This window comes from Lynx rufus, unplaced genomic scaffold (assembly GCF_022079265.1).
Source record: "Lynx rufus isolate CCGP_SWC_20201006 ecotype Redwood Valley unplaced genomic scaffold, mLynRuf1.p SCAF_10, whole genome shotgun sequence".
In the NCBI taxonomy this organism is placed as follows: domain Eukaryota; kingdom Metazoa; phylum Chordata; class Mammalia; order Carnivora; family Felidae; genus Lynx; species Lynx rufus.
The window spans coordinates 547,906-560,342 of record NW_025814824.1 but is presented as its reverse complement, the minus strand read 5'-3'; the positions used below and the strand labels follow the sequence as shown (position 1 = coordinate 560,342).

Here is a 12,437-nt window from a genome sequence, read left to right as displayed (position 1 = left end):
ATGTGGTACACAGGTGAGTGTACTTACTACCTACCTTTTATATAAAATCGACAGCCACCAGCATATTCACCAAAGCTATTTCCTAACTTTCTCAGATATGAGTTTGATATATCCTATTCAAGACAATTTTATTTCCTTCTTAAAAAAAATTATTAAGTAATCTTCACAACCAGTGTGGGGCTCGAACTTACAACCCCGAGATCAAGAGTCACAGGCTCCACCCACTGCCAGCCAGGCATCCCAAGCTAATTTTACTTCTGAGCCCTTCTTTCTAGGTACCCTCTCATAGAAGCTAGGATGTTGAGATTATAACATGAACAAGAATAATAATATGATGCAGACTGTTAGAACCAAGGGCAGAGGCTTAAGCCAGGTGGCTAAGAGCAGAAGCAGAATCTTAGGGAACAAAAAGTTGGGACTTATAACCAGTTTAGGAAAGTAGGAGCATTACTAATTTAAATTGGCCAAGGTGAATGGAGGAGACAGGTAAAAATAAGAATATACAGTTATTCATTCCTTTGACAAGAACCTTTAATGCTTCTTGCTGCGTGAACATAAATGCACTGACATAACCTGTTGAAGGCAGTCTAGGGAGCAAAGTTTAAGGTGAGTCGGCAGAATGTGCACCCTGGAACAATGCAGATGGACACTGTGCCATTCCTGCACCTATTTCTCACTCTGACTTTACTCTGTGTTCCAGACGCTGTTCTGGAGAACCAGGAATAAACAGAATTGGACAGGTCTCTACTCTCTGGGAACACATGGTGTGGTTGGGGAGATAAGGTGCAATGAGGTCAGCAGAAAAGGTGGGGCGGCGGTGAAGCATGCTAGGGTCCTCAGCTCCCTCTGCCTGGGCCCAGGAGTGTGCGGGTCCCATGAGTCACAGTGGGATGCTGCTACTCCCCCCCCCCCACCCCCCACCAGCCCTGGAGTGCCGCGAGGCCCAGGCACACAGTAAGAGCCCACTGTGCAATTGGAACCCCTTGACAGAACAGATTCTCTAGGAAGGCTGAAAATCAGACTGACTGATGGAAGCTTTACTTTTAAGTTGGAAGACACTTTTATTTTTGATTTTACAACTTAAAACATAAAATATGTCTAGCAATGAACATGTTCAGCCTTGAAATTTCATCATGTCCTGGATAGGACATTTTAATTCCATTAAAAAAAAAAGTGATAAATGTCCTTACAGCAAATGTTCTTCACGATATAATGTTAAAAACAAACAGATGTTCTGCTTGGCTTCAGAAATATGCTGTAATTACCAACACATATGTACACTGAAAAAGTCCTGGCGTAGCTATGATCTAAAACCATTAAAGGTGTGTGCACATACATACAAGGAATGCTAACTATATTATTAATTTTGGGATTTGGCTTAAAATTATTACAAAAAGCACTAAAGATATGACATGGTGAAAGACACGTATGGCCTGGGATTATAAGGAAATAACTACACCAGGAATCAGGACACATGGGTGCCCACCTTGATCTCCAATGATTAAACTGTACACTCACTTCACTTGTCTGGGACCACTTGATTCAATTATGACATAATGTGTCTGGAACAGATGAGTGGATTTCAAGCATGGCTCATCAGGGGTTCATGGCACCCTGGGGTGGAAATGTCCCTGAAGAAGTGCACAGACTCTCCTTCAGACAAGCAGCTTTGCTAACTTCAGAGAGATTAGCTGCTTCCCCTCCACACCCCGCTTTTCTTAGAACCAATGGACAGGCACTATCTGAATCACAAACCAAGTTTTAAGATTCACAAAGAACATGCATCAAAGTCCCTGGTCCTTCCCTAACCCTCTGCCCAGCTCCCCCTACACTCTGAGAACGCATGGCCGGAGAGCCTTGGCCTGAGGAAAGATTTCTCAGGTGCCTGGATGCAGCCACGCTCCCTGTGTGCTGGGCAAGGAAGTCTAGCTGGCACAGCTGTTCCTCCACAGCTCCAGCGCAGCGGGGCAGTGTGGTACTGAGCAGCTCTGCAACAACCAAAGGCTGCTGACCTCTGACCTGAAACACCCCGGAGGGCGGGCAGCTGAGCACGTGTTCTGGAGGGAGCGCAGACAGGCCCACATCCTCTGTCCCCACCACAACCTGTGACTCCCTGGGCAGCAGGCAGGTCAGGATACTGTGACAAGGGTGGGTGGGTGCCACTAGGAAGCACAGCGGGTACGTGGCTGAGCCTGGACTTACTCTGCATCTTCCAACTGAAGTCCAACGAGTGGGAAGTCTGGACACCGGAGTGGGCGCTGGGCACTGGGCACCTGGCGTGGCAGGTGCTGCCAGCAGGGGTGAGCAAGATCCAACCATCTCTCTGCAGGCTTGCACTGCCAGATGACTCCACACATCACTGTAGGAGTCAGCCTCATGGAATATCCTTCCATTTGTTTGTGTTGCCTTCAGTTTCTCTCATTAGTGTTTTATAGTTTTTGGAGTACGGGTTTTTTAACCTTCTTGGTTAAACTTATTCCTAGATATTTTATTTTTGGCACAATTGTAAATGGGATTGTTTTCTTAATTTCTCTTTCTACTGCTTCATTATTAATGTTTAAGAATGCAACCAGTTTCTGTATGTTAATTTTGTATGCTGTGACTTTACTGAAGTTATTTATCAGTTATAGTAGTTTTGTGGTGGAGTCATCATGACTGCTTTCACTAACATGCAAAAAAAAAAAACAAAACATTTTTTGTGTGTGGTGTCTTTATCTGGTTTTGGTATCAGGGTATTACTGGCCTCCTAGAATGTATGTGGAAGCTTTCCTTCCTCTTTTATGTATTTTTTTGGAGGGGGAATAGTTTGAGAAGAATAGGTATTATCTCTTCTTTAAATGTTGGGGCACCTGGGTGGCTCAGTCAGTTAAGTGTCTGACTTGATTTTGGCTCAGGTCATGATCTTGCAGTTCGTGAGTTTAAGCCCTGTGTTGGGGTCTGTGCTGATGGTGTGGAGCCTGCTTGGGATTCTTTCTCTCCTTCTCTCTTTGCCCCTCCCCAGCTCTCTCTCTCAAAATAAACAAACATTAAAAAAAATTAAAAATAAATGTTTGGTAGAATTCCCCCGTGAAACTATCTGGTCCTGGACTTTTATTTATAGCTGGGAGTTCACGGATTACTGATTCAATTCCATTGCTAGTAACTGGTCTGTTCAAATTTTCTATTTCTTCCTGATTGAGTTTTGGGAGGTTATATGGCTTTTATCCATTTCTTCTGGGTTGTCCAATTTTTTGGCATATAATTTTTCATAATATTCTCTTATAATCCTTTGTGTTTCTGTGGTGTTGGTTGTTATTTCTCCTCCTTCATTTCTGATTTTGAGTCCTATCTCCTTTTTTCTTGATGAGTCTGCCAAAAGGTTTATTAATTTTCTTTGCCTTTTCAAAGAACCAACTTCTGGTTTCACTGATCTATTCTATTGCTTTTTAGTTTCTATATCATTTATTTCTGCTCTGATCTTTATTATTTCCTTCCTTCTGCTGGCTTTGGGTTTTCTTTGTTGTTCTTTTTCTAGCTCCTTACACTTCAGTGTAAGGTTAGGTTGTTTATTTGAGATTTTTCTTGCTTCTTGAGGTAGGCTTGTATTTAGAACAGCTTTTGCCACATCCCAAAGATTTTGGACCTTTGTGTTTTCATTTTCATTTGTCTCCATGTATTTTTTAACTTCCTCTTTGATTTCTTGCTTGACCTGTTTGTTGGTTAGCAGCATGTTATTTAGCTTCCATGTATTTGTGCTCTTTCCAGATTTTTTCTTGTGATTCGTCTATTCTGGAGAATGTTCCATGTGTGCTTGAAAACAATGTGTATTCTACTGGTTTTGGATGGACTGTTCTGAATATATCTGTTAGATCCATCTGGTCCAATGTGTCATTCAAAGCAACTGTTTCTTTGCTGATTTTTGGTCTGGATGATCTGTCCATTGATGTAAGTGGGGTGTTAAAATTCCCTACTGTTGTTAGGAAACTATATACTGATATCTGTGACGAATAGAGATAAAAAAAATCCTCAAAATATTAGCAAAGTAAATCCAACAATACATTAAAAAAAATAATTCATCATAATCAAGTGGGATTTAATCCAGGGATGCAAGGGTGGTTCAACATTTCAAATCAATCAATATATGTCACATAAAGAAGAGAAAGGATAAGAACCCTATGATCCTCTCAACAGATGCAGAAAAAGCATTTGACAAAGTACAACACTTATTCATGATAAAACCCCTCAACAAATTAGGTTTAGAAAGAACATACCTCAATATAATAAAGGCCTTATATGAAAAACCCACAGCCAATATCACACTCAATAGGGAAAAATTGAAAGCCTTCCCTCTAAGGTTGGGAATAAGACAAGGATGTTCACTCTCACTACTTTTATTCAACATAGTATTGGAAGTCCTTGCCACAGCAATCAGACAAGAAAAAGGAATAAAAGGCATCTAAAGTAGTAAGGAAGAAGTAAAAATTTCACTATTTTTAGATGTCATGTAACTATATATAGAAAACCCTAAAGACTCCACCATAAAACTACTATAACTGATAAATAACTTCAGTAAAGTCACAGTATACAAAATTAATGTACAGAAACTGGTTGTATTCTTAAACATTGATAATGAAGCAGTAGAAAGAGAAATTAAGAAAACAATTCCATTTACAACTGTACCAAAAATAAAATATCTAGGAATAAATCTAACCAAGAAGGTAAAAAAACCTGTACTCCAAAAACTATAAAACACTAGTGAGAGAAACTGAAGTCAACACAAACAAATGGAAGGATATTCCATGTCAATGGCTTGGAAGAACTAATACTGTCAAAGCAGTCTACAGATTCAATGTAATCTCTATCAAAACATCAATAGCATTTTTTCATAGAACTAGAATAATCCTAAAATTTGTATGGAACCACAAAAGATCCTGAACAGTCAAAGTAATCTTGAGAAAGAACAAAGCTGGTGGTATTACAATTCCAGATTTGAAGATCTACAACAAAGCTGTAGTACTCCAAACAGTATGGTACTGGCACAAAAAGAGACATATTGATCAAAAGAACAGAATATAGAGCCCAGAAATAAATCCAACCTTATATGGTCAATTAATAAACAACAAAAGAGACAATATACAACAGGGAAATGAGAATCTCTTCAACAAATGGTGTTGAGAAAACTGAACAGCCACACAATAAAGAATGAAACTGGACTACTTTCTTATATCTAATACACAAAATAAACACAAAATAGATTAAAAACCTAAATGTGAGACCTGAAACCATAAAACTCCTAGAAGAAAACATAGGCAGTAATTTCTTTGACATCAATTGTAGAAACATTCTTCTAGATATGTCTCCTTTAGCAAGGGAAACAAAGGCAAAATCAAACTATAGGGACTATGTCAAAATGAAAGCTTTTGCACAGTGTAGGAAACCATCAACAAAGCAAAAGGGCAAACCACTGAATGGCAGAAAACATTTGCAAATGACATATATGATAAGGGATTGATATCCAAAATATATAAAAGACACAATGCAATACCAAAAAAATAAATAATCTGATTGTAATGGGCAAAGGATCTGAATAGATTATCTTTTCAAAGAAGACATACAGATGGCCAACAGATACATGAAAAGGTGCTCAACATCACTAATTATCAGGGAAATACAAATCAAAACCACAAAAAGATATCACCTCATACCTGTCAGAATGGTTAGAATCAAGAAAGACAAGAAATAACAAATGTTGGGTGAGAATGCGGAGAAAAAGGAGCCCCCAGGCACTGTTGGTGGGAATGCACATGGGTGCAGCCACTGGTGGAAAACAACGTAATACAGAGGTACCCAAAACAAAACAAAAACAAAAACCAAAAAAAACCTGAGAAATACCATATGATCCAGTAATTCCACTACTAGGTATTCACCCAAAGAAAATGAGAACACTAATTTGAAAAGATATATGCATCCCTATCTTTACTGCAGCATTATTTACAATAGCCACAAGATGGAAGCAGCCCAGGTGTCCATCAAGTGACGAATGGATGAAGAAGATGTGGTGTATATATATATTCAATGGAGTATTACTCAGCCAAAGAAAGAATGAAATCCTGCCATTTGCAACAACATGGACAGACCTACAGCGTGTAATGCTAGGTGAAATAGGTCAGAAAAATATCGTACAATTCCATCTGTGGAATTTAAGAAACAGACAAAGAAAGAAAAAAAGAGACAAACAAACAGACTCTTAAATACAGAGAACAAACTGGTGGTTGCCAGAGGGGAGGTGCGGGGAGGATGGGTGAAATAGGCAAAGGGGATTAAGAATACATTGATCGTGATGAGCAATGAATAATGTATTGAATGTTGAACCATGACATTGTACATTTGAAACCAATATAATACTGCATGCTAATTATACTTCAATTTAAAAAAACATGAAAAAAAAACTACCCACAGCGCTAACTGAAATCTGCCTTTGCACAGTGCCCTCTGGTCCACCTGGACACCTCCAAGAGAAGTGAGGTCAGGGTGATTAGCCCGCTCGCACATAAAAATGTGATTATTCCAATAACTGTTCAGTAGTATGTAGCATAAACCTTTAAATTCGTTGAGAAGTGTTAATAAATCATAATGCTTGTTTAAGATAACTTTAGATTTGGTAAGTATGTGAAGATTTAAGCCACAGATGTATATAACACAGGGTATATAGCTAAAGGATAAAACCCCGAAGATTTACTGGTGGCATATACTGCATTCAATGTAGTATTGTGTGCTGCTGTAGGCAAATATGATTTGCCTGAATTGGCAAATTTATTTTACTTTTTAAAAAAATGTTTATTTTTGGGGGTGGGGGGACAGAGAGAGACAGACAGACAAAGAGACAGAGAGAATGAGAGAGAGAATCCCAAGCAGGCTCTATGCTGTCAGCATGGAGCTCGATGTGCGGCTCAATCCCATGACCCTGGGATTGTGACTTGAGCTGAAATTAAGAGTTGGATGCTTGACCAACTGAGCCACTCAGGTGCCCCTGAACTGACAAATTTCAATTTAGATCAGGGGTAACAAAGAAAGCCTGTGGTAGAATATGGGTGGTAAATGGTACCAAATTCAGAGGAGGAAAGAGGATTAGGCTTGAGGGGCCCTGATACAGGATGTGAGTCAGCCAAGCGGAGGGGATGAGTGCAGGTCGGAAAAGCTCAGCGGGAGACCAGACTTACATGAGGAGCAGTGAGGTGTTGGGAAGGGATGTGAGCCAGCACCGCAGGGGCTGCTGCAGCCAGTACAGGTGACAGGAGGAAAACTGTGACAAAGCCTCATCCAGGACACAATGAGAAGGGAGCCAAAGAGAACTGCTTATGCCTCAGGGATGCTGCTGACAGGCTGACAAAGAAGGGACAGCTTGGGCAAGAATATGCTGAATTTGGGGGTCATGAAAGATTTCGGGCAGGAGGATGGGGGAGTGGGAAGGCAAGGAGTCCATAGGCAAGGACAATTCTGAGGGGTATGAGAGGAGGAGGGCAGGGGAGCTGAACCCTAGTGAGTGCAGCTCCCAATGTCGAGGGAGCAAAGGAGCCAAGTCCACGGCCAGTCTCCATCCAAGCTGAGCCGTGTGGTCTGGCCACACAGAGCTTCTGGGGCACAAGACAAGATGCACCCAGGAGCCTGGCTCTGTGCAAAGTGCCCCCCTCACCTGGCCCTCAGGATACATGGCACCACCCTGGTGACAGATGTGGTACTGTGACTTAGGTGTGCACTGATTATTTATTGCATATGAGGTGCTGCACCGCTGATGGACAGAGGGCATATCGTGTTTCTCTAATAAGACTGTAAAACCAGAAGAACAGAGAGACAGGTCATTTCTTAGATCCTTGCATCCTGTGCAGAAAGTTGGTGCTAAACTGACTGCAGACCCCAGGTCTACACCGATCAGCTCATGAGCTCTCCAAAGTTGATACTGATACTACTCCTAAACAAAACAGAAAGGAATCTGCAAAACTTAAGGACTTTTTTTTTTTTAAATAGGTTTCACGCTGAGCGTGGAGCACAACAAAGGGCTTGAACTCACGACCCAGAGATCAAGACCTGAGCTGAGGTCAAGAGTCGGAAACTTAATCAACTGAGCCACCCAGGTGCACCCAAATTTAAGGACTTTTAAAGGAAAAATGAGAAACTGAAATGAACAAAAATTTATATAGGGTCCTAAAATTAATAAGGAATAATTTATATCATTAACATTTTCTGACACAGACATGAGAAAACAGAGTATTTTATAAACAACCAAGTCATGCTTTGACAACTGGTAATACTTAGTAACCAACTGATTGTTCTGCATAATAACAACATTGACTATGTTTTCTAAAGCCATCATTTAAACATACCATGAATTACTAGGTTCATGGACGCCGACATACAACGAGGAGCTACTCAAATTCTGCTGTTTCAGTGAAACCTCAAAGGGCGGTTAAAACCCTTATGACATCTATTCCACCTCCTCCTTTATTTAGAAAACAGAAAGTTTCCTCATAGGAGATGTACTTACAGACTGAAGATGACTGAACTATTCTTCTGTCCACAGTGGAAAGTAATTCAGATCCTCAGTCAACTTAAAATTCAAAAATATTAAAAGTACCCATGAAAACAGAAGTTTCTGGCCAGCTCTAAACTATACAAGATGACTCCAGGGCGTGCAAACCCAGAAGTCTACTCTACCATGAGGTCTGTTCCTTGCAGTTGAAAATCCAGAACAAGTACTGTGGTTCTGACCTGGAGTCCTTATGAGCTGTGGACTTGATCCTGTTACTCAGACTTTGATTTCCAGTCTCCTCACCCATGAAATTGCAGGGAACAACATCTACTTCCCAAAGCTGCTGGGAAGGTTAAATGAGGTGCCATCCATTGCCACGCTAGGCGCAGGTTAGACATCAGAGAAGCTGAGCATCCGTTCCTTCACTGGTAGGTGTCATGAGACCAGCAGGCACAGAGGTTCAGTGACTTGCTCAAGGCTGCCTGGCCTCTTAATATAGCAGACATTAATTATTCAAGGTAACCGATTCCTTAGATTGTGAAATATAGTGGGAAAAGGAGTGGGCATCTTACTCTGGGCAAGGGGTCAGCAAATGCTCTGTTGAGGGCTAGGCTCCAGAGGGACGCTGGGAGCCTCTGCTCACACCCATCGTACAGAACAGCATCATCATACAGACACCAGCATAGGGTGTGCCCAGCTGGAGTCTCCATAAACACACAGCGAGTGTTGGACTCTGCACAGAGTCCAAACTACTTCTCATCACAGACGGAGTAATTTAGAAAATGACTTGAAAAAAATCCTGATTATAAGAAAGAAGAGTTAAGTCTGACTTATAAACGTAACTCACTGTGATTACTTACAACACCTGAAATGAGGAAAAACCTATTTAAAATAGCCAGCCAAACTGTAAGAGTATGTGATCAATAAACCTGTCCAGCAGTTAAGATTCTGACCTCAGAGATGACCCAGGAGTGGGTCTGTAAGGACAGAGTAAGAGTCTGCCTGCAAGCCTTGGCCTTCCCGTCCCTCAGCTGGGTGCAGAGGCCCTGGGCAGATGGTTCTTCTGGGGAGTGAATTTCATGACTGTCCCTGTGAATAACAGCCCTGACTGAACCTGATCCAACAGACCCTCTGTAGAGGATCTTCAGAGGAACTGGGGTCTATAGTCAACCGGGCAGGCGTGTGTGAGCACACACGTGAGCTCACATGCCTGAATGCTTCAGCAAATTCTTACATGTTACTCACATGTCTCTGCCTTGACATGTCAAACAGCAAGAGTGGAGGCTGTAAACCACGGTGGAATCTGGTTCTGTCACACACTGTTATTTGCAAAGAAGTGAATGTTTCTAACTCTGTAAATAGGCCTTAGTGATTACACAACTGAAAAATAAAGGCATGAGTATTTCTTCTTTGAAGTCGCATTTTCTCTCTCTACACGAAAATGGATACAATCAAAACTTTGAGTTGAGCATATTTTTTCCTTTACACAAAATGTGAAGAATGTGAATCCACACAAGGGAAAGCAGACTGTATTAAAAATAACATGTGATTGCACTGAACACGTATTAGTTTGGAACACAAAAGGAATGCATCATGCTATTGAAATGTCATGGTGTGTTTCTAAGTAACAGAGTCTCTGTGGTCAAATAAACTTACATTAAACTATCAACTGATAGAAGCAAATCTTTTCAGAAGTTGGAATGTGCTAAAGGTTGATTTGTTTTCCATAAGTTGAGAATTATGTTCACAATTACCAAATTTATAATGTCTGAAATACTAATTCTAGGGAAATAGTTCTTAATTATTTGAAGGATGGACCCCTGAGAGGATATGATGGGCCTCTGTGTAGAAAAACACTCATCTACTAACACTTTATATGTATCAAGAGATTCATACAGCCTTCCCCACTCCTCCAGGGATTCACAACCCCTGGTTAAGAAACCCTAGGGTAACAGCTTAATTAACTTAAAGCTTTACATGTAAATATTTCAGTAGAAGTAAGGACAAATCAGTTAAAATTAAGACAAAACACGTTCCCCTCCCCCCCCCCAATTATTTAGCAATATTTTTAAAAGCCACGGAAAAGTTGAAAGTATACAGTGAAGATCTCCACATGCTTCACCTACATTCACCAATTGTCATTTTGTCTGGTCATTTCATCTCTTCCCCCCTCCTGTGTCCACATTTGTCCAGCTGGACCATCCATGTGCAGGCTGCAAGTGTCACAGCACTGTCACCGGGACCTCAGGAGGGGACTCCTGAGAACATGGACAGGCCTGACGAGCCCGTGGCACGACAATCACATGTGCTCACATCACCAAACCCAGGAAATGTAACTGACTCAGTACTGTCTCCCATACAGCCCATATTCGGATTTCCCCATGTTCAGACATTTTGGCATGTCCCGACAATGCCCTAAGAGGCAGTGTGTGTGAATTAGTTTACACGCGGACTCCTTCAGTCTCAGAAAGTTTATTTAAAACTGTTACTTGTACCCATTCCTCAAAGCAAACTGACTTTTGAGGCATTTAAAAATACGTGACACCCACACAATATTATAAACTTACTGTCATAAGTCTTTCAGTTTTCATGAATTCATATCAATTAATTTTAAATGACAGTTTATGTCTCCCGTGAGACCTTAGGAGAGTCTCAATCTTCATTGTTCGGAAGGGCCCCAGACAGCTATCTTGCAAAACGTCCCCTAATTTGCATTTGTCTGATTAGATTTGGTAAAACACGCCTGGCAAGAATCCCATGTAGGTGATGTCACATACTTCCTTTTGCAACATATCAGGAAGCACAAAATGGTGGCTAGCCTATTACTGGTGATGCTGAGACATTTGGTTCAGGTGGTACATTCTTCCTCTGGTAACTAGCAATCATCTATAAGGTAAGATTTTGGGTCTCTGAATATTTTGCCATCCAGTGACCCTCTACTTAGTGGTCTGAGCTTCCAACTGACTACCTTTGCCTAAATCAGCACACCAGAAGTATCCGTAGATGGTAACTCTCCAGCTCTGGTCCCTTCTGGATGGCTCAGCTGGCATTCTTCTGCAGGAAAAGCCCCTGTCCCTTTTGATTCTCTTTCCTCTGTTATCACAAAAAGGATTTTGCATTTGACATGCTATACTCCACTGCCACCTTTGTTCTTTGTAAGACGCTCACACTGTATCCTCACACTGGCTGCCGCATTCCGTCCACATCCGTGGTGACTTCTGCGCACTCTGGTGCTGACTGGTATGAGAGGTTTCTGGCACATCTCGCGCCTCCTCTGGCCCCAACCTATTACTTGTCAGTTCCCCCAGGAGCGTTGGTCCTTCTAGTGGGAAATGGTTCTTAGAAACACAGATCTGGAAGTCAGATGTGTGAGCCTTCAGGTCTTCTCAGTGGAAAGAGCTAGAAAGTTTATTTAAAACAAAACTATTGGGGCGCCTGGGTGGCGCAGTCGGTTAAGCGTCCGACTTCAGCCAGGTCACGATCTCGCGGTCCGTGAGTTCGAGCCCCGCGTCAGGCTCTGGGCTGATGGCTCGGAGCCTGGAGCCTGTTTCCAATTCTGTGTCTCCCTCTCTCTCTGCCCCTCCCCCGTTCATTCTCTGTCTCTCTCTGTCCCAAAAATAAATAAACATTGAAAAAAAAAAAAATTTAAAAAAAAAAAAAAAAAAAAAAAAACAAAACTATTACTTGTACCCATCCTCAAAGCAAACTAACTTTTGAGGCATTATTTAAAAATACATGACACCCACACAATACTATAAACTTACTGTCGTAAGTCTTTCAGTCTTCATAAATTCGTATCAACTCATTTTAAATGACAATTTATGTCATTAACTCATTTTTGGAGCGAACCCTCCACCGGGCTGAGGGCAGAAGCTCACCAGCACTGCGGGCAGAGCAGGGAGGGCAGCCTGGAACCAGGGACCAGGAGCCC

General features: G+C 41.5%; 1 protein-coding gene across 3 annotated transcripts in view; it reads right to left on the bottom strand.

Moving 5' to 3' along the window:
* The window catches only part of CENPP (centromere protein P), a 229,886-nt gene that overhangs the window by 75,530 nt on the left and 141,919 nt on the right, over positions 1 to 12,437 (bottom strand). The gene's annotated exons all lie outside the window — the stretch shown is intronic.